Below are 23,603 nucleotides of genomic sequence, written 5' to 3'. Positions count from 1 at the left end.
TCCAGGGTTCAACATGGCGGAGGCAGACTGCTCCGGGGTTCAACATGGCGGAGGAGGCAGAGGCGGAACTCGTCATCGCCCAAGCCGTGGAGACGCCGGAGCACGTGGTCCGCTGCTTCTTCTCGGGAAGAGGAGAGGAGGGAGCGAGGTGGGAGAGCAGACGGGGAGGGAAGGCGTCGCGTGTTTGCTTCCTGTGGGGACCGTCTTGTTAATACGGGAAACCGTACGGACGTCCTCGTCATCATATCTTTTGTACCACCGCTGCTTGTTTGGGAGTTGGTTCGTGGTAGGAGTAGGAGTAGGAAAATACTCGTACGACAAGCGGCGAATCTGGGGCTTTCTGCAAAGCCGGGATCCGGGGCCGGACCTACGGCCAGATTTGGTCGCCGGCCCGGCCGGGTGATAATTAGCAGCTGGTCCAGCTTGGATCTTAACAAATCGGCCGAAATAATTGTCTGGAAAAGCAGTTGAAAAAACCCTGCGAGTAGAGTAGAGCGGTGTGAATGGCGGAGAATAATGTGCGTAGTGGCGCATGTGCCTCCTTTCAATCAGAGCCCGCCCATGCCCATGCCCTCTCTGCACGGCCGGCGCGGCGACGGAGGGAGGGCTTTAATTCGAACGCCGCGCTCAGGTCACGGGCGGGCCGTCCGATGGATACGGAGGCAGATGGACGGTGAGGCAGAGCCGTGCGTGCGTGAGGGTGAGGGTGACGCGCGGGCGGGCGGGCTCGCCGGAGGGGAGGAGCGGACCACCGCCCGCCGCGTCGCTGTCTCGCCGCGGGGGACCGCACGCAAGGGGGTGAAGTCACGCACCACGTACTCCTGTTGCCGCATGGTGAAGAGGAGGATGGCGTAGGTTTTTGTTTACTGCTGCTACGGCTCTGCCTCTGGTCCGACGAGGCGGACGTTGCGCCGACGGCATGCGGCCATTTGCGCGTGCCGCGTGGTACGTTTGTGTGTCGAGCGTGCTGCGTGGGCGGCTTCGCTCTTTGGTGCGCCGTGACGTCGCCGCTGCGCACGTACACAAAAGTGCTTACATCTTCTTACCTCTTCTCTTTTATAAGAATGTTGATAATTTATTAATTGGGTGTGGCTATGTCTCACTCGACTCAGACTTAATCACGTTTAAGTCAAGTGATATAGTATGTAAGAAGAGAAGAAAACTGGAAATAATTTTTTACACGAATCTTCATCCAAAATCAAAGGAAGATATTATCGACTGAGACATAATCAAGTCTAAGTCGACTGAGACTTAGTAAAACTAGGCAACAAACTCGTAGAATACAATGTCTACCAGGTACAAACCGGGACTGAGTGGAAAAAAATACAAAGATCGACCAAATGCGGAGACGGCTTGGCTAGAGCACGACCTACTTCACTGAGGTGCCGACGAACGTGCTTGGAAGCAACCCAGAAGAAACCTTGAGCCGCATGCATCATGTAGGCGATGACGAGGAGAACAATAGAGCGATCCGGGCACTCGGAGTGAAGCTGTTGCACAGGGATACGAAACAATCAAAAGCAAAAAACCACTTCTTCAAATTGTTCATCACGGGCCAGGAAGACTGGGCGTCGAAACACGGGTGCTTTAGCCGTCTCAAGAGCCAAAACTCTGAATCAAAAAAAAAGGAGCCGAAACTCCAACAATGAGTTCAGTGCAACCAGCAGCACATGCACCATTTTGATTCAAACCACTACCGACTTATCAAGATCGGCGCACATAGCTGAATCGGAATTGATCAAGACTGTCCCCGACGGTCGGCGGAGAGTCGAAGACCAAGAAGAACTAGAAGCAAAGGCCCCACACCTAGAAATGGGTGCATGCTTGTACATCTTCCTTACAAAATGCAACTAGTGTCGCTGGAATTGCGAAGGCATCAAACTTCTTGATGCTAATTAAAATCAATTCTCCAATGATGCATATACAAGTGAAGATATCATCAAATGACAAACCCAACATCTTCAATGCTGAACGTGGCAGCTAGCTCGGGCGTGAACAAACAGCCACCATATCTTGGCAATGCTTAAGCTTTGGCTTGGTATACCAAATCTAATGTATTGTATTTTGTGCCAACCTTCTCAGCATAGTACGAAGTCTTCCTTTTCATATCCACACGGCTAATGAAAAGGTCGTGCACCTCAGTATGATTGGTTCTTCCATTCATCTTTTGGACTAACGTCTTAATTAATAAAGTGGCTACTACCAGTTTTCTATTTTTTGGGGGGAAATAGGTATTTTAAACCTTCAAAAAAGGTCTAGAAAAATATATATGAGGATGATCTATGCACCAAGGAGGCCACGGGGTACCTGGACTTGGGACACGAGGGGCCACAAAGTTCCTAGGCGCCCTGTGTAGATGCCCAAAACCCTAGGGCACCTGGGTAGGGTGTCTGGATGTTCTAGGAACCTTATGGAGCTCTCCTATTGTCGCAAGCTTGTCCCTGAAGTTTTGAACTACCCTAAAAATTCTAGTTTTTCCGTGGTTACCGATGCCTAACAATTAGTAAAATGGTTTGATACTCATATTTGAGCGTCCAACAACAGCCCCCTCCCCCCTCCTTGAAAATCAAATTCACTATCCGAAGCAGGGGAGGCTCTCATCCTCCAAGTCCATGGCCATCAAAAAGCGAGGAAACCCTTCTCCCACTTAGGCGGGTGAGGCCAAGGAAGGAGGAGGAGAGGGCTCTCCTCCTCTAGACCTGGCCATGGGAAACCCGACCCAAAATAGCTCGACCCGGCCGGGCCCGATCTTATCCTCAGGCCACACCTGGGCCTAGATTTTGAGCCTGAATGCTAGGTCGGGCCGGGCTTGGGCTTGACATTTATGCGTTTTAGGGAAGAGGCCCGGCCCGAGGCCTGAGGCTTGATGGGATTTTCCACTCAAGGTCCGGGCTTAGGCCTAAAAAGTAGCCCCGCTGGTCGGGTCGGGCCAGGCCTAGGTTTTATGCTGCAGGATTTTGTAGGCCCGACCCAAGTTATGGCTAGGTATATCCTCCTTTAGGTGCCATCATCACGACCACCGCCTCCAACGGCTTCATCGTCATCTCCACCACCATCTTCTTCCGTAGTCTAGAGACTTCTCCATAGATAAGTTTATTACTAGCACCAAACATCTATTTTCATCTTGCTAAGTACTTTAGTTACCTCCTCACAACCTATCTTGCAAAGTACATTAGTTATAGAAAGTCTAGGTGAAGTAAACACTAAAGTGCATAGATAGTTTTGTAAGTGGCATACATAACTTGAGAGGATATCAAACTTACCTTTATCTACTATGGGGTATTTCCCCTTGTATACTTCCACATCCACTTTGGAAAGTGCTACATCAATTCTCTACACTTGAGGATTATCAAGTTTTTTTGGCGTCATTGTGGGAGCATAGCGCTAGGTTGAATATTCTTGTTTGGTTTGCTATTAATGTAATATTAATCCTATGATTTTTGTCTATAAAAACATCAAAGAAATGTACGGTAGCAACAATACCTGCGATGTTCCCCTTGTTGCTACTAATGTTTTCGATGAAGGAAGTACCACTTTTGAAATTGAAGAACTAATGGTACCAATTGAGGAAGAATGATTATAGACCCATGCATGCCTCCAAATGAAGATAAAACTAACTCTATTGCTCAAATACTCATATTGCCTTTTATTTATCTAGTCTTAAACGATGATTCTTCAAATGAAAGCTCTATTTTGTCTAGTCTTAATGATGATTCGCCTTTGTCATCATCGTCGTCAGATTCAACACTCATTCCCTTTTATTTATTGACGACTTATTTCCTCAATGATGATTCTTTAAACTCTTTCTTCTCCAGTCTCAGTGATGACTTATATGTAAACTCATTAATGAGAGCATATTTGGATTTGAAAGCTCTCTTTATTTATCTAGTCTTAATGACGATTATTTAAATTCATTACTAAAAACTCAATGCCTTTTATTTATCTAGTCTCATTGATGATTTATCTTCGTCCTCATCATCGACAGATTCTGGCTAGGGGACAATTTTGGTGACGATTCCTCACATTTGTGGCATGGTCCTCCGCCAACAGTTAGCCGCCCAATGGCCAGTCTGGCCGATGTCCTCGATATCGCATGGACGTTGGTAAGTCACCAGAGAAAAAAAGGTAGGTGTAGGCAGGTAGTTGCACGTGCCCCTATTATAGCCGTTAGAGGATCCAGGGGTGTTGCTTCCTCGGTCCTTGGATCGATGACGACTCCGTTGCCGGAGTTGGAGGAGAGGGCACCTGCGACCGACAAAACAATGAATTGGAATTTTGCTAATGCTTGGGTGAGGTTTGGTAAATGGGCTAACCCGGGATCTCACCTTCTAGCTAGCCATGAAGCCCAAGGCCCTTCTGTCGAGCCTTCACGGGTGGAGTGCTTCACATGATGGAGTGGACGCATGGCGGGGCGATCACCTGGTGCACCGTCAACATGTTTGCTCTTTAGAGCATGTCCTATTTTAGGGCATCAAAAAGAGGTTGGAAGAAAACTTAGGGCACCAAAATGTAGTTTTTTTGGTCGCGAAGAAGTGACGTCTCCAAGAGCTGCCCTAAAATAGGCATCACTGCTCCAACAACCGCCAAAAAAAGTAGTCGCACAACATATTTATGTCCACAATATACATACATATTATAACAAATACATGTCAAAATCAATTGAATTCAACGACAATCAATTATTTCATGCCCACCACTCCTCCATGAGATTAAAACATAGAGGATAAAAAGATAGTTCTTGCGTCTCCCAAATTCTACAATCTGTGAACATGATTCTAGAATCTGCAAACTGAACAATAATTTCAACAATCTTTGAAACATACTAATCTTTGAACAAAAATACAAAGGCTAATCTCTGAATTACCAATTCACTTTCTGTGAAGAATACACACTAATCGCTGAACTATACACCAATGACAACAAGAATATCATTTGTACTGGCAACACCTATGTTTTCCAAAAGCCCAAAAAGCGAATATTCATTTCTGAGCCTAGGCTCATCTACACCCGATCAAGGAAAAACTCACAAAAGTTCAAAAAAAAATCCATTTTTTGCATGGTAGATAATTTGGTGTGTGAGGTGCGCTTTAAATTTCAGATCATTTGGACATATGAGTAGCTGTCACAAAAAATACAAATTGTGTCAGAACAGTACATGAACAGTAAACATTTTTGCAGACACCAAATTTGTTTTTTTTTCCGAGAGCTATTCAGATGTCCAAAAATTTGGAGCGGACCGCTCGCACCAAATTATCTACTGTGCCAAAAAAATTGGATTTTTTAAAAAAAATTCTAGTATTTGTTTTGAATTTTTTTTCCTCAACGTGGGTGCAGATGTGCTTGGGCACCGAATCGTCGCTCTCCCCAAAAAGGCACCGTTGCTCTATATATAGTAGGGCATCTGTTGGAGATGCATCATATATTCATGTGATAGACGTTTCCACAGCCAGCAAGAACATGTATACCTCTGGGAGTTGCTAAAAAACTGGTAGTTGTCTCATATTTCGGGTACCTTGAGAAATATGACTTTCTTGTTCTTGGCGAGATGCACTATTTGCTTCAGCCGACGAATATCTGCACTTTGGCGTAGCTAGTAAATATGCAGTATCACTTTTCCGCATGCAGCTTAAATTTTGCAATAGAGAACTATGAACTCTCAAGAACTAGATCTGCTTGAACAAGTTAAGATTAAAATAGGCATCACTGCTAGAACTATGAACTCTCAAGAACTAGATCTCAGAGAAGTTAATATTAAGGTTTTCTGAGAAACTGTTAATGTGCTTGACGGGGATGAATTTGGGATTTCATCGATCGAACCTTCCGAAGAAACCAAAAAAAAAAAACCTTCCGAAGAAACCAAAAGCAGAAGAACCGAGTCTTGTATCGGATCGCCAGTTCGGAAGTGCGCTAAACTTTGAGAATTCAACAATGTTAGAACTCAGCCAAATAAATTAGCATCAAAGGTCGTTGTAGTATAGTGGTAAGTATTCCCGCCTGTCACGCGGGTGACCCGGGTTCGATCCCCGGCAACGGCGAATCTTGTGTGTTTTTTGCACTTCTGCAGCATTTTTCTTTTTTGCAAGTACTTCTGCAGCATTTTCATCCATCCTAGCCAAGCCATGTTATCCCTGTTTTGTCAGTACGTACAAATAGGTCATGGAAATGCAACCTGTGGGCACAAATAATTTTGTCCATAAACAACCGCGGACGTGCCCGGGCGTGTTCGTGGGCGCTGACTGGTCAAGTCTTATATGTTAGCTTTAACATCCACGTCCCTCATATCCAAAACCCGAAACGGATGCAATCTATGCAACACTATGTATAAATATGACCAACACCCAGTTCATCGGGGCACCATTTCATCGCCGGACAAAACCACACGTAGTTCATCGACGGACAAGTCAGAAGGAAAGTTGGAAGTTTTAACTGCATGAAGCTTTATTCTGATGAAGGCACTCTCTACTAACCCAAACTAGTACTAACAACATGAAACATGTTAATATAGACGTAATTCTCCCAAAATCTGAAACCAGCCACATTGGTAACCAATATCTACTGGTCGATACTATGGCAGCGACTACAGGGCTCTAGGACCTTGAACTGGACATGCTTTGAAACTCTCCACGCGATGCACCTACCCGCAACCTCCACGGCTCTATGAGCTCCCGCGACATTTGTCTTGCTCATTGCCCAACACTGACCATTCTTTGTTGAGGCGGGGCATCTGCCAATGGTGCCCAACCTTCCATTGGAGAAGTAGATCGTGTCTACCGTTAGACATTCGAGGGAAGCCGCGCTCTCGAGGATGAGGACCGTGAGCTCGATCAAGCTATCGGATAGATAGAATCCTGTGATCAGCACCTGCCTAAGGCGGTCATGCCGGTACTCTAGCTTTCGTCTAGAATACTCGTTGTCGTCTCCAGAAACGAGATCAGGTCTGCTAGCACCCTCCTCTATCTGCATATAAATTACTGTGTCATTGTTCCGATAAAAAAAAGTGTACCACACTATTCATCATAGATAACTTTTAGTGTTACGGATAGTGACTTCACCTGTAGAACGAAAGATTCCAGGACAGGAGAAGCAGCAAGAAAAGAGACCAAAGAGAAGATGTCACGACTTGGAGGGAAGGGCATTGCTGCTCGATGGAGTATGATTTCCAGGTTCTTGAGGTGGGGGAACTTGGAGGACAACATTGGATTTGGAATATTGACTTTCTGAATAAGGACGAACCCCAAGATTAATAAAGATGTGTTGTATACATAATTTAGTTGTGCAGTGTATACTTAAATATGTCCATGTAGTTTGGTCATCGAGATGTTATTAAAGCCAAAAACATATACCTCTTCATTGGGTGAGAGCAGGGTAAGACTCTCAACATTCCGTATGATGGATGGAAGCTTGGTGCGAGCATCAGAGAGAAGAACTCTTGACAAATCTACATTCTGAAGTTGAGTAGAACTTCTCACAGAGATTTTGTCAGGATCCCAATCCTATCACAGTGAAAGGAGCAGAGATTTGGTGCTTCGATCTGTACTGTATGCAGCCCTGTGCATTGTATAAAACTAAGGTATTTGAGCTGCTGCAACGTCCAAGCTATTCGCAAGCAAGTTAACCCCCAACAATAGGAGATGTCCAACTTCTTTAGGATTGAAGATTTTGAGAGCAAGAGCCCTAATCCTTTCTCTGTTACACAGATAAGAGACAAATGTAAACAAGTCAATCTTCTCAAGATGCCAATTGATGAGGTGGGATGAAAAGCAAAGCCGGAGAGGCGGAGAGATTGGATTGAACTTGCAGCTGCCTCATGAGACAAGAGGGCACATGGGAAGCTGTATTCTTCCTTGAGTAAAGGTATTGACAAGTCAAGTTCTTTGATCCCAGACTTGACAGTGATTTGGAGCCACCTGTCGAGGACGGAGGCTTTGATTTTGCCATAAGTGGCAAGTATAAGTGTAAGTTTAAGTGTCTCCACCTTAATCCCATTGTTGTCATGGTTTTCAAGAATTTGGTCTACTTTTTTTATGATACAGGTTTCTTGTTCTTTCAATGTCTTATTGGCCAATCCAAGTGTATGTTGGTTGAGTACAAGGTTGGAATAGCATCTCCAGGAACATAGAAATCCACGACACACACAGGCAGCACGAGCAGCGTCTTGTACTGTCAAGAGGGAGTGTATGCAATGTATAATATCCTACAGAAACAAGGTTGACAGGTTCAACAGTTAGATTGGAGCTAGTAGTTGACTGCAATATAAAGAACAAATCATATTTATATAGCTTGCTAATTTATGCATGTACTTTGCATCAAGGCCTGCAATGGACGAGAACAGTTCATCAATAGAGCAGAGAGCTAATAACTACTCACTCTAATATGGGAATGAGAGAGTACATTCATGCATGCATAACTATTGTTGCCGATTTACAATGAACTGAACCAGTGATTCTGTGGAAACAAAGCATTGTTACAATTTACCAAGGAAAAACTTGGCGGGCTATACAAAATAGCGCTGCCCCTTCAAATATGCTATTAGTGTGCTATACTGTGCTATTAGCGAGACATTGTACAATAGTTTATTTAGCAAGACAATTCTCTGCACTATTAGCAGTGCTATTTTTTTCAGTGCACTTTACGTGCAACACAATGAGAAATTGTTAGCAAAAGGCAAGCCAAAGCGAAAGTGTTAGGCCAAGATGCGTCGGTTGTACTTTCCTGGGGATCCCGTGATAGACGCTTCTAGAGCCAGCAAGGTCATATACATACCTCTGGGAGATCGGCTTGTTGTTGGCAGGATGCACCATATGTTTCAGCCGTCGAAGCCTCTGTTCCACTATCTGCAAGTCAGCATGCATAGCTTGTAAATATTCATGTAGTATCACTTTTTCTCATGCAACTCAAAATTTGCAAGAGAGAACTATGGATTCTCAAGAACCCTGTTGGCTACTTGAACAAGGAAAGCTACAACAAATTTGGTGCGAGAAAACCCGAAAGTTCAAAACAGTCGGCCAGGATACGCAGAGGTGGATAATCTGAAGCTTTTTATCGATCTGAGCTCTTAGAGCAACTAGAGCTCTTCCGCCTCCCTCCTGATGATGATCAAGGACGACGCCCGCTCCTGGGCCTTTGCAGGAGTCAAAGGACTCAACAACATTATCCCTGTAATGTAGCCTAGGTTGTCTGGGCTGAGCAACCCATCTCATGCTCTCTTTGTATCGTGTGCACGCCTTGTAGTATATGTGACCACGATGCCACTCTGTATGTTCTAACCCCTTCTATCGATGCAATGATACGCTCACAGTAGCGTATTCGTTAAAAAAAGGTTTTGTTAATCTGAGACTGATATTAATTAATGTACTTCTTGACGTGCTGATCGATTGAACCTTACACAAAACAACTGGGTGCGCGATGAGATCAACAAATTTTGGCCTAGAGCAGAAGGACCGAGATGGGCTGAAAAGCTGGGAGACATACTTGCATGAGGAGTAGAGAGTGTCGTTCAGTCGTCTTCACGGATTGCCGTCGGGGCGCGGTGATCCCGTTTCCTGTTCGAGCTGCAATACGGAAGTGTGCTAAACTTTGAGAGGCCAACAATGTTAAAAATCTTCCAAAGAAAACTGCATGAAAGTCGTTGTAGTATAGTGGTAAGTATTCCCGCCTGTCACGCGGGTGACCCGGGTTCGATCCCCGGCAACGGCGTTTCATTTTTTTTCTCTTTCTTTGTCTTTTTTTTCTTTATGCACTTCTCCAGCAATTGCGCCAACATTTTCATCCATCATTCATCGCCCAACCTATTACGGTTCGTCAACAGGTCATGGAAATGCAACCCCTTTTGGCAGAATTAATTTCGTGCATGCACATGTTCCTGCCTAAACATAATCATCATGTTGGTCAGTTATAAAATGTCACTGATCATTTGCGCTTTCTTTTCGATAAAGGGCGATTTTATTATCTTAGAATGTAGCATCAAAGGGATACAAAACATTATGAGTAACACCCGGCCTCTGCATAACTAAGATGCACACAACCAAATCCAAAAGTCTGACAAAAAACATGAAATATAAACCGACATATCGGCAACAGTAGAGTCCTATAGACCGACACTATGCCTATGTCGAAGGTGGTGGTGGATCGATCCGGAGGTTATGTTGCCACCCATGTTGGAAAAAAACCTCCGTAGCCACCTGCTCCAACCGCGTACACACCGCCTTGAACAGCGATTGGTGCTCCGATCGTTGTAGCATAGACCACGTATGAAGCGAGTGCGTACAACGGAAGGTAACCAGTAGAGGAGAATCATTTTTTCCGTTAAAAACCAAATCGTTTCTACATAGCTAGAGCGACTAAATTAAGGCGTACGCTCCCATCCTTATAAGCGCTTTAAACCTATTTGGAATACCGTTCAACCAGTGACCAAATATATTGGCAACACTTACCGACGGATATAAATTTGACACTACTTGGATGATTGACCACGTAGAACGTGCAAACTTGCATTGGAAAAAGAGGTGTTTGATTGTCTCGTCATGAGTACAAAAACAACACTTCTTACTCCCTGACCAGTTGCGTCGTGCGAGGTTGTCTTTGGTTAACACAACTCCCTTACGAAGATACCACACGAAGATTTTCACTTTTAGTGAAATCTTGGGCTTCCAAATTTTCTTGTTATTACTCACTGGTACCTTAGAATGTGTGAGTGCATGGTACATAGAGTCTGTAAGGGCATATTTATCCCTTAGTAGTTTTGGTGATTGATGACAATGCTTTTGCCAACTAATTGTGTGTATTGAGCATTTCAGATATATCATGTCTAAGCACAAGACGATTTGGTGCCCCTCGAAGCTCATTGAAGACGGCGTTTCTCTTTATTTCTTTTCGGTAGATTTGAGTCGTAGGAAAGCCGTACTATTAAGAGAGGGTCCGCCTTGGAAAGGTTTGGGTGGAATCATCACATACACGTCTGTTCCTTTCTGCACCCACTAGTGCAGAACCGGGCTTTAGTCCCGGTTCGTAAAGGCCTTTAGTGCCGGTTCCATAACCGGCACTAAAGGGTGGGCACTAAAGCCCCCCCCCTTTAGTACCGGTTCGGCACGAACCGGCGCTAAAGTGCCACCACGTGGGACGAGCCAGGCCACGGGTGCGGTAGATCATTAGTACCGGTTGGTAACACCAACCGGTACTAAATGTTTGTGGGTTTTGGTTTTATTTTTTTATTTTTCCTTTAAATTTGTGTTATCAATTTAATTTAGGATTGTTTTATGTTATAATGAGTTGTTAAATCATTAGGTGAAAGTACCGCAGATTAGTTTCGACTGGATGCATGTGGATCCTAGCTAGCTGAGTGATCAAGTATATGCCATATATCCATATTATTTGATCACCTAAGTGATCAAGTTATATGGATATGGCATATACTTGATCACTTAGCTAGGATCCATCCAGTTCAAACTAATTTGCGGTTTCTTTCATAAATGATATATATAATAATTCATCATCATCATCACATATTAATATATAAACTCTTGCATCATATCATCACCAACAACAGTATACTAGCTAGCTAAAAATTATCGTAGTCGTCATTACCACTATTTAATCATCATAGTCATTACCGCTATCTAATCACCACCAACACTAGCTTAAAGAAGACACATTCACTTGTACCAGAAGCAAAGATATCATCGAGTTGAACATGGTCATGATATTATAAGCATTCATAACAAGCAAATCACTCTTTGAAATTAAGTTCAGGACAAAGAATATAGACATGAGAGGACAAATACTAAGAGCATGAACTAGCTAAATCACTCCTGCTGCTCCCTCTCAGGTAAAATAGCATAGAACATGTATAGCTCTCCTGATTCATCATACTGGAGCATGCAGATGAATCTGTCTCCTAATCGTGGGATGCGCTTCTCCTTGCTGCCCCCTAGTACTTCTCTGGTATCGTTAACAATTTTGCTCCAATCTTTCACTATTAAGCATTCATCGCTTTCAGAAATCCTGAATGCACTCATGTGCAATGTAGGATATCTTGGTCGTAAGCTAACCATTGATATGCGACCTTTTGTCTCGATCCACTGAGGCACAACTGTCATCGGGAGTCCCTGTTGAAGAACATCGTATAGTAATTAATATACTTATCAATGAAAGTTTAGGTTCAAAAATAATGTATGCAAAAGATGCACTAAGGATAAATAGTAAATTTTTTACCATCTTTCCATTATAGATGTGACCGTAGTTCAATACGATCACTATTGGTCGCACGTTTTAAGTACTAAAATTTCTAAGTGCAGGAAGAAAATTTGTCTTGATAGTATGAAGATCCTCAAGCCATGAAACATAATGACTTATCTCCTCGTAGTTTAGTTCAGCCCCGGGACAGTAGTAGGTCCTGTCTACCAAGCGCCGGACATGTTTGCTTGAACCAAAATAAGCTGACAATAGAAATTAGTTGTCAACTATTTTTGAATAAACAATATCAAAGACATAAACATGGTTGAGAAAAACTCACATAATGGTAGAACTGGAGGCATCTGCACATCGACCCAGATGTCTCTATTACCTTCAATATCATCTTCCGGACGAATATAAAAGGTGATAACCATATCAGGCTCAAATGCATAAGTCTTGCATAGTGCTTGCCAAGTTTTGCATTCAAAATGGGTGTATGTGTCTGCATTGTATAATTTGACGTTGAAAGTATACCCATGCTCGGTTTTCAAGTAAACTCTCTTTACCTCCATATCATTCATCGCACTGAAACATATCTTATCCAAGACAAAAATTCTTGCATGGCAGGGGATGCGCTAGTAGAATAGTGAAAATTTAAAATTATAAGTTGAAGCAAATGAAGCATAAGTCATGCTTTATTACGAAAAAAATACTTGTCGTTCTGACTTACTGTATCCACTTCGAATGTCTCATCCAACTTGATGTTGAAGCGCCTATTATCAACAAGGAAATTTCTGTCGCACAGACCGCGTTGGTCTTCACAGTATTCGCACATAATGAAATCTTTTTCATCGTCAGACGACATTTCCTATGTTCATATAGGTGAAACATTAAAGACTTACTATCTAACATTAATTAATATCTAGTTATTCTAATATTCATCTAACATTTGACATTAATATCTAACATATATTTCTATCTAATTCATCTAACATTTGACATTAATCTAACATTTATATAAACTAAATAAATAAATAAATATATATAATTAAAAAAACAGAAAAAAATCATTAACAAATAACAGAAAAAATCATTAACATTAACATCTAGCTAGTTAAGTTCTCTATATAGGTGAAACATTACTAGTTCTATTATTTCAACTAATTCAACTAGTTCTATTAATTCAACTAAGCATTTACTAAAAATAAACTAGTTATATTAATTCAACTAGTTCAAATCTCATATACCTAATTAATATCTAGCTAATTCATTTAACAATTGACATTAATATTTAACTTTTCTATCTAATTCATATCAAACATTTGACATTAATCTAGCATTCTTATCTAGGTAATTCATCTAATTAACAATTTGACATGCATTAATCTAAAAAACAAAAAACAGAAAGTAAGTAAAAAATTGTGTGTGTGTGTGTTTGTGTGTGTACGTACGAGCGGGGGCGGCGGCGTACGGGCGGCGGCGCGAGACGGCGACGACAGGGGCGGCGACCTCGACGATGGGGACGGCCGGGGCGCGCGACGACGGGGACGGGGACGGCCGGGGCGCGACGATGGCGACGGGGACGGGGCGCGATACGGGGCGGGGATGGCGACGAAGACGAACAGGAACTAACTAAATTTTTTTGTAAGTGTTGTATATATAGGAGAGGCCTTTAGTACCGGTTGGAGTCACCAACCGGTACTAAAGGCCAACTTTGGCCAGGCCAAGAGGCGGGAAGAGCAGGCCATTAGTACCAGTTGGTGGCTCCAACCGGTACTAAAGACCACCCTTTAGTATCGGTTGGAGCCACCAACCGGTACTAAAGGTGGTGCGCTGCTGCACAAAGTTTAGTCCCATCTCACCGGGCGAAGGGCAGCCGCACTGGTTTATAAACCCAGCCGTGACTGCCCTTTTGAACTCCTCTATAAAGCAGGCTTCTGGGCCTAATTACGGCGCGCTGCCCTGTGAGCCTGCTGGGCCTGAAATTGCACGCCCGTGGTCTAGCAGGCCCACAGGGCAGCGCCCCAATTTTTTATATAGTTTTTTCTTTTCTGCTTTATTTTTTCTTCTATTTATTTCTGAGTAGTTTTTATTTAGTTTTTTCTTTTCTGCTATATTTATTTTCTTCTATTTATTTCTGAGTAGTTTTTTATATAGTTTTTTCTTTTCTGCTATTTTTTCTTTTCTGGTTTATTTATTTTTCTTCTATTCATTTATTTTTATATACCATGCCAAGTTGATGGTTGAAAGTTGATGGCGTGGCTTTGAATGGTGCATACTGATGCACAAAAAGTCTGGAGTTATAATAAGTTCAAAAAAGAAGTGCCGGTGTAACAGATGAGTTTTTGTCTGAAACCGGCCCTCATACTTTAAAAGAGATTGTTCGGTTTGTACACGAAGTGCATCCAGTTTTTGCCGTAACAAAAGAAGTCCGGAGTTGTAATAAGTTATTAAAAATAAAAAAGAGGTGCAATGCTCATTAATTAGCTTCAAGCCTTTCGGAATAGTGTAAACTGCACTGCACATAGCTCCGTGCAGTCTACCCTATTCCTCAAGGCTTGAAGCTAAGCAACGTGCAGGTGAGCATTGAGCCTCTTCTTCATCGTCTCTGCACTCAGGGCTTATAAACCGCTCCTAGTGCCTCTCTCTTCGCGAGGTGGGACTAAAAAACAGCTTACTAAGAAACTCTAGTAGTGGTTCATGCCATGAACCGGTATTAAAGGTGCTCGTGGGCCCCCCAGCATGACCTGACACAACCTTATTAATACCAGTTCGTGGCACGAACCGGTGCTAAAGGTTCGCCATGAACCGGTACTAAAGAGCTCCTCCCGCCTAGCCGTTGGAACCGGCACTAATGGACATATTAGTGCCGGCTCAAATTCAAACCGGGACTAATGTATCTCATTTTGTAGTGCTTTTCGATTTCACGGTCATTTAGCTCAAAACAAATCATTAAATGCATGAAAAATAGCAAATGAAGGCAGAAATGGTTGAAAGTTGATGGCGTCGCTTTGAATGGTGCATACTGATTGCACAAAAAGTCTGGAGTTGTAATAAGTTTTAAAAAATGAAATGCCTTTGTAACAGATGAGTTTTCGTCAGAAACCCGGATACTTCGAAAGAGATTGTCCAGTTTGTAAATGAAGTGCATCCAGTTTTTTCCGTAACCCTCTGTACTTTTTTGCACATGCTATGTGGGTGAAATGATGATACCATGCCAAGTTTCGACTTTTTCAGAGTTCATTTGTAGTGCTTTTCAATTTCAGGGTCATGCTATGTGGGTGAAAATTGATGACGTCTCTTTGAATGGTGCATACGGAACGCAAAAAATATAAGAGCATTTAGATCATGATCTTATATTTCTTTACAGTCTGAATTGTCAATATGATCTTATACATCAAAAATACTTTGATCATCAATGATCTTTTTGTGTACAATTTGAATTGTCAATATGAGTCCTCAACGATTTGTAAACCGGTGAAGACTCATATTGCGGCCACAAATTCTACACATAGAGTTCAATGAAGACCAAGTGCTTGTGATAGTTTGAGAAGTAACATATTTAAGGTGGTAAAAACCTTGTTAGGGGAGCGAGGTGGGACTAAAAACAGCTTGCCATAATCTCATTAGTACCGGTTCGTGGTACGAACCGGCACTAAATGGTGATGGTGGGGCCATAGCCTGACCGCAGGCTGCCACAGCCTCTTTAGTACCAGTTCGTGGCATGAACTAGTACTAAAGGTTCGCCATGAACCGGTACTATTGATCGCCGCCACGAACCGGTACTATTGATCACATTAGTGCCGGTTCTGTTACAAATCGGCACTAATGTGCTTCACATTTGACCCTTTTTCTACTAGTGACCACCTTTCCTTTGGCTCTTTGGAGCATCCTCCGTTTCTTCGTATCTCTGCAAAATGAAGGACTCCTAGTGTTGCTGAACTGGGGCATGCGGTAGTACTGCTCCTCAGAGCGGTAGTACCGCAGGCCCCTGCGGTAGTACCGGCCATGGGCGCGGTAGTACCGCAGGTGCTCACGGTAGTACCGCTTCTTAGAAGCGGTAGTACCATGGCCTCAGGCCTGCACAACAGCACGAGCGGAAGTAGGGGCGGGTGTAATTTTTTTACATCCGCGTCCTGTGCGGTAGTACCGCTCCAGGCTTGCGGTAGTACCGTGTCGGATTTTTGCACAGATCAAAACTCAGCGGAAGTAGCCATGGGTGTATTTTTATATGTCCGTGCCTTCCCAGCCTAGACTATTCCTGCCGTGTGGTAGTACCGCAAGGGGGGCGCGGTAGTACCGCGCCAGCGGTTCTACCGCCCCCTGCCTCATCGCATCAGGACTAGTCCCAGGCCCTGTCGTGCCAGCGGTAGTACCGCGGTGCCTCGCGGTAGTACCGCGGGCCTTTGCGGTAGTGATACGTCTCCAACGTATCTATAATTTTTGATTGCTCCATGCTATTATATTATCTGTTTTGGATGTTAATGGGCTTTATTTTACACTTTTATATTATTTTTGGGACTAACCTATTAACCGGAGGCCCAGCCCAAATTGCTGTTTTTTGCCTATTTCAGTATTTCGTAGAAAAGGAATATCAAACGGAGTCCAAATGGAATGAAACCTTCGGGAGCGCGATTTTTGGAGCAAACATGATCCAGAGGACTTGGAGTGGATGTCAAGCAACCAACGAGGCGGCCACAAGGCAGGGGGCGCGCCTACCCCCCTGGGCGCGCCCTCCACCCTCGTGGGCCCCTCGTGGCTCCACCGACCTACTTCTTCCTCCTATATATATCTACGTACCCCGCAAACATCCAGGAGCACCACGAAAACCTAATTCCACCGCCGCAACCTTCTGTACCCAAGAGATCCCATCTTGGCGCCTTTTCCGGAGCTCAGCCGGAGGGGTCATTGATCACGGAGGGCCTCTACATCAACTCCATGGCCCCTCGGATGATGTGTGAGTAGTTTACCTCAGACCTTCGGGTCCATAGTTATTAGCTAGATGGCTTCTTCTCTCTATCTCTTTGGATCTCAATACAAAGTTCTCCTCGGTTTTCTTGGAGATCTATTCGATGTAACTCTTTTTGCGGTGTGTTTGTTGAGATCCGATGAATTGTGGGTTTATGATCAAGTTTATCTATGAACAATATTTGAATCTTCTCTGAATTCTTTCATGTATGATTGGTTATCTTTGCAAGTCTATTCGAATTATCAGTTTGGTTTGACCTACTAGATTGATCTTTCTTGCAATGGGAGAAGTGCTTAGCTTTGGGTTCAATCTTGCGGTGCTCGATCCCAGTGACAGAAAGGGAAACGACACGTATTGTATTGTTTCCATCGAGGATAAAAAGATGGGGTTTATATCATATTGCATGAGTTTATCCCTCTATGTCATGTCATCTTGCTTAAGGCGTTACTCTGTTCTTATGAACTTAATACTCTAGATGCATGCTGGATAGCGGTCGATGTGTGGAGTAATAGCAGTAGATGCAGGCAACAGCCGGTCTACTTGTCACGGACGTGATGCCTATATACATGATCATACCTAGATATTCTCATAATTATTCGCTTTTCTATCAGTTGCTCGACAGTAATTTGTTCACCCACCGTAATACTTATGCTATCTTGAGAGAAGCCACTAGTGAAACCTATGGCCCCTGGGTCTATTCCCCATCATATATGTTTCCATTCTATTTTATTTTGCAATATTTACTTTCAATCTATATCATAAAAATACCAAAAATATTTATCTTATTATTATCATCTCTATCAGATCTCACTCTTGCAAGTGGCCGTGAAGGGATTGACAATCCTTTTATCACATTGGTTGCGAGGTTCTTATTTCTTTGTGTAGGTACGAGGTGACTCGCGCGTGGTATCCTACTGGATTGATACCTTGGTTCTCAAAAACTGAGGGAAATACTTACGCTGCTTTGCTGCATCACCCTTTCATCTTCAAGGGAAAACCAACGCATGCTCAAGAGGTAGCAGGTAGTACCGCTTGTATCGTGCGGTAGTACCGCTCGTCGCGGGCTGAGTTAGTGGATGATACGTCTCCAACGTATCTACTTTTCCAAACACTTTTGCCCTTGTTTTGGACTCTAACTTGCATGATTTGAATGGAACTAACCCGGACTGAGCCGTTTTTAGTAGAATTGCCATGGTGTTATTTTTGTGCACAGATAAAAGTTCTACGAATGACCTGAAAATCAACGGAAAATATTTTTGGAATATATAAAAAATACTGGCGAAAGAATTAACATCAAGGGGCTCACACCCTATCCACGAGGGTGGGGCGCGCCCCCTGCCTCATGGGCCCCCTGACGCTCCACCGACCTCAACTCCAACTCCATATATTCACGTTTGGGGAGAACAAAATCGGAGAGAAGGATTCATTGCGTTTTACAATATGGAGCCGCCGCCAAGCCCTAATCTCTCTCAGGAGGGCTAATCTGGAGTCCGTTCGGGGCTCCGGAGAGGAGAATCCATCGCCATCGTCATCATCAACCTTCCTCCATCGCCAATTTCATGATGCTCACTGCCATGCATGAGTAATTCCATCTTAGGCTTGCTGGACGGTGATGGGTTGGATGAGATTTATCATGTAATCGAGTTAGTTTTGTTAGGGTTTGATCCCTAGTATCCATTATGTTCTGAGATTGATGTTGCTATGACTTTGTTATGCTTAATGCTTGTCACTAGGGCCCGAGTGCCATGATTTCAGATGTGAACCTATTATGTTTTCATGAATATATGTGAGTTCTTGATCCTATCTTGCAAGTCTATAGTCACCTATTATGTGTTATGATCCGTTAACCCCGAAGTGACAATAATCGAGATACTTACTGGTGATGACTGTAGTTTGAGGAGTTCATGTATTCACTCAGTGTTAATGCTTTGGTCCGGTACTCTATTAAAAGGAGGCCTTAATATCCCTTAATTTCCAATAGGACCCCGCTGCCACGGGGGGGGGGGGGGGGGTAGGACAAAAGATGTCATGCGAGTTATTTTCCATAAGCACGTATGACTATATTGGGAATACATGCCTACATTACATTGATGAAATGGAGCTAGTTCTGTGTCACCCTATGTTGGGGATCGTAGCAGAAAATTAAAATTTTCTACGCATCACCAAGATCAATCTATGGAGTAATCTATCAACAAGGGGAAGGAGAGTGCATCTACATACCCTCGTAGATCGCTAAGCGGAAGCGTTGCAAGAACGCGGATGAAGGAGTCGTACTCGCAGCGATTCAGATCGCGGTTGATTCCGATCTAAGCGCCGAACAACGGCGCCTCCGCGTTCAACACACGTGCAGCCCGGTGACGTCTCCCACGCCTTGATCCAGCAAGGGGAGAAGGAGAGGTTGGGGAAGACTCCATCCAGCAGCAGCACGATGGCATGGTGGTGGTGGAGGAGCGCGGAACTCCAGCAGGGCTTCGCCAAGCACTACGAGAGACGAGGAGGGAGAGAGGTAGGGCTGCGCCAAGAGGGAGATGATCTCGTGTGTCTTGCAGCCCCCAATACCTCAAGTATATATAGGGGAAGGGGAGGGGCTGTGCCCCCATCTAGGGTTCCCTCCCTAGGGGTGGCGGCAGCCCCAAAACCCATCTAGGGTTGCGGCCAAGGGGGGAGAGAGGGGGGCGCACCTAGGGTGGGCCTTAAGGCCCATCTGGACCTAGGGTTTGCCCCCTCCCACTCTCCCTTGTGCCTTGGGCCTTGGTGGGGGGGGGGCACCAGCCCACCTGGGGCTGGTCCCCTCCCACACTTGTCCCACACAGCCTTCTAGGGCTGGTGGCCCCACCTGGTGGACCCTCAGGACCCTCCCGGTGGTCCCGGTACGTTACCGATAGCACCCGAAACTTTTTCGGTGACCAAAACGGGACTTCCCATATATAAATCTTTACCTCCGGACCATTCCGGAACTCCTTGTGACGTCCGGGATCTCATCCGGGACTCCGAACAACATTCGGTAACCACGTACATCTATTCCCTATAACCCTAGCGTCATCGAACCTTAAGTGTGTAGACCCTACGGGCTCGGGAGTCATGCAGACATGGCCGAGACAACTCTCCGGTCAATAACCAAAGCGGGATCTGGATAACCATGTTGGTTCCCACATGCTCCACGATGATATCATCGGATGAACCACGATGTCAAGGATTCAATCAATCCCGTATACAATTCCCTTTGTCTATCGGTATGATACTTGCCCGAGATTCGATCGTCGGTATCCCGATACCTTGTTCAATCTCATTACCGGCAAGTCTCTTTACTCGTTCCATAACACATCATCCCATGATCAACTCCTTGGTCACATTGTGCACATTATGATGATGTCCGACCGAGTGGGCCCAGAGATACCTCTCCGTTACACGGAGTGACAAATCCCAGTCTCGATTCGTACCAACCCAACAGACACTTTTGGAGATACCCACAGTGCACCTTTATAGCCACCCAGTTATGTTATGACGTTTGGCACACCCAAAGCACTCCTACGGTATCCAGGAGTTGCATAATCTCATGGTCTAAGGAAATGATACTTGACATTAGAAAAGCTTTAGCATACGAACTACACGATCTTGTGGTAGGCTTAGGATTGGGTCTTGTCCATCACATCATTCTCCTAATGATGTGATCCCGTTATCAATGACATCCAATGTCCATGGTCAGGAAATCGTAACCATCTATTGATCAACGAGCTAGTCAACTAGAAGCTTACTAGGGACATGGTGTTGTCTATGTATCCACACATGTATCTGAGTTTCCTATCAATACAATTCTAGCATGGATAATAAACAATTATCATGAACAATGAAATATAATAATAATAACTAATTTATTATTGCCTCTAGGGAATATTTCCAACAGTCTCCCACTTGCACTAGAGTCAGTAATCTAGTTCACATCGCCATGTGATTAACATTCACAAGTCACATCGCCATGTGACCAACATCCAAAGAGTTTACTAGAGTCAATAATCTAGTTCACATCACTATGTGATTAACACTCAATGAGTTCCAGGTTTGATCATGTTATGCTTGTGAGAGAGGTTGTAGTCAACGGGTCTGCAATATTCAGATCCCTATGTATTTTGCAAAACTTTATGTCATATCGTAGATGCTGCTACCACGTTCCACTTGGAGCTATTCTAAATTGTTGCTCCATTATACGTATCCGGTATCTCTACTCAGTGCTATCCGGATAGGTGTTAAGCTCGCATCGACGTAACTCTTTACGTCGAACTCTTTATCACCTCCATAACTGAGAAACATTTCCTTATTCCTCTATGGATAATTTTTGACCGCTATCTGGTGATCCACTCCTAGATCACCTTTGTACCCTCTTGTCAGACATGTGGCAAGGCACACATCAGGTGCGGTACTCAGCATGGCATACTGTATAGAGCCTATGACAAAAGCATAGGGGACGACCTTCGTCCTTCCTCTTTCTTCTGCTGTGGTCAAGCTTTGAGTCTTACTCAACTTCACACCCTTCAACTCAGGTAAGAATCCCTTCTTTGACTGATCTATTTTGAGCTCCTTCAAAATCATGTCAAGGTGTGCGTTCTTTGAAAGTATCATCACGCATCTTGATCTATCTCTATAGATCTTGATGCCCAATATGTAAGCAGCTTTATCCAGGTCTTCCTTTGAAAAATCACTCTTCAAACAACCGTTTATGCTTTCCAGAAATTCTACATTATCTCGGATCAAAAATATGTCATCCACATATACTTATCAGAAATGTTGTAGTGCTCCCACTCACTTTCTTGTAAATACAAGTTTCTAGCAAACATTGTATAAACCTAAAAGCTTTGATCACTCCATCAAAGCATATATTCCGACTCCGAGATGCTTGCTCTAGTCAATAGAAGGATCGCTGGAGCCAGCATACCTTTTAGCATCCTTAGGATCGACAAAACTTTGATTGTATCACATACAACTCTTTCTCACGAAAACTGGTAAGAATTTGTTTTTAACATCCATCTGTTAGATTTCATAATCGAAAAATACAACTAATGCTAACATGATTCCGACGGACTTAAGCATCGCTACGGGTGAGAAATTCTCATCGTAGTCAACTCCTTGAACTTGTGAAAAGAATCTTTCGCACAAGTCGAGCTTCATGGACGGTAACATTACCGTCCACGTCCGTCTTCTTCTTAAAGATCCATTTATCTCAATGGCTTGCCAATCATCGGGCAAGTCCACCAAAGTCCATACTTTGTTCTGATACATGGATCCTATCTTGGATTTCATGGCTTCTAACCATTTGTCGGAATACGGGCCCACCATCGCTTCTCCATAGCTCGTAGGTTCATTGTTGTCTAACAACATGATATCTAAGACAGGATTACCATACCACTCAGGAGTAGTACATATCCTTGTCAACCTACGAGGTTCGATAGCAACTTGATCCGAAGCTTCATGATCACTATCATTAACTTCCTATTGAACTGACGTAGGCGCCACAGAAAACATCTTTCTGTGTTGCATCACTCTCTGGTTGAAGTAAAGGTTCGACAACCTCATCAAATTCTATCTTCCTCCCACTCAATTCTTTCGAGAGAAACTCCTTCTCGAGAAAGGACCCGTTCTTAGCGACAAACAATTTGCCCTTGGATCTGAGATAGAAGGTATACCCAACTGTCACCTTTGGGTATCCTATGAAGATGTGTTTGTCCGCTTTTGGGTTCGAGCTTCTCCGGCTGAAGCCTTAAGCATCGCAGCCCCAAAAATTAAGAAACGACAATTTTTGGTTTCTTGCCGAACCATATTCATATGATGTCGTCTCAACGGACTTAGATGGTGTCCTATCTAAAGTGAATGCAGCTGTCTCTAACACATATCCTCAAAATGAAAACGATAGATCGGTAAGAGACATCATAGTGTTGGGGAACGTTGCAGAAAACAAAAATTTTCCTACTCGTTTCACCAAGATCCATCTAGGAGTTCATCTAGCAACGAGTCATCGGATGCATCTACATACCTTTGTAGATCGCGCACGGAAGCGTTCAAAGAACGGTGATGATGTAGTCGAACACGACGTGATCCAAATCACCGATGACCAAGCGCCGAACGGACGACACCTCCGCGTTCAACACACGTACGGGACGGGAGACGTCTCCTCCTTCTTGATCCAGCAAGGGGGAAGGAGAGGTTGATGAAGATCCAGCAGCACGACGGCGTGGTGGTGGATGCAGGGCGTCACAGTAGCAGGGCTTCGCCTATACTACGAGAGAGAGACGTAACGGGGAGAAAGGGAGGCGCCAGGGGCTGGTGTGTGAAGTCCCTCCTCTCCCCCACTATATATAGGGGTGCTAGGGGGGGCGCCGGCCCTAGTAGATGGAATCTACTAGGGGGGGGCGGCCTAGGGTGGGGGGCTTGCCCCCCAAGCAAGGGGGTGCCCCCCTTTAGGGTTTCCCCT

General features: G+C 44.1%; 2 non-coding genes and 1 pseudogene across 2 annotated transcripts; 2 read left to right on the top strand and 1 right to left on the bottom strand.

The window, feature by feature from the left end:
• The first annotated feature begins 5,963 nt into the window (after positions 1–5,963).
• On the top strand, positions 5,964–6,035 carry TRNAD-GUC (transfer RNA aspartic acid (anticodon GUC)). The gene has a single exon. It is a non-coding gene; the product is annotated as a tRNA-Asp (tRNA).
• A 517-nt stretch (positions 6,036–6,552) lies between these two features.
• Positions 6,553–9,195, bottom strand: LOC147992524 (uncharacterized; annotated as a pseudogene).
• Positions 9,196–9,624: 429 nt separating this feature from the next.
• Positions 9,625–9,696, top strand: TRNAD-GUC (transfer RNA aspartic acid (anticodon GUC)). The gene has a single exon. It is a non-coding gene; the product is annotated as a tRNA-Asp (tRNA).
• The last annotated feature ends 13,907 nt before the right edge of the window (positions 9,697–23,603 follow it).

The sequence above is a fragment of the Triticum urartu genome, chromosome 1A, assembly GCF_056163025.1.
Source record: "Triticum urartu cultivar PI428250 chromosome 1A, HENAU_Tu73, whole genome shotgun sequence".
Taxonomy (NCBI): Eukaryota; Viridiplantae; Streptophyta; class Magnoliopsida; order Poales; family Poaceae; genus Triticum; species Triticum urartu.
The sequence above is the reverse complement of the archived record's forward strand: the minus strand, read 5'-3'. Positions and strand labels throughout refer to the sequence as shown.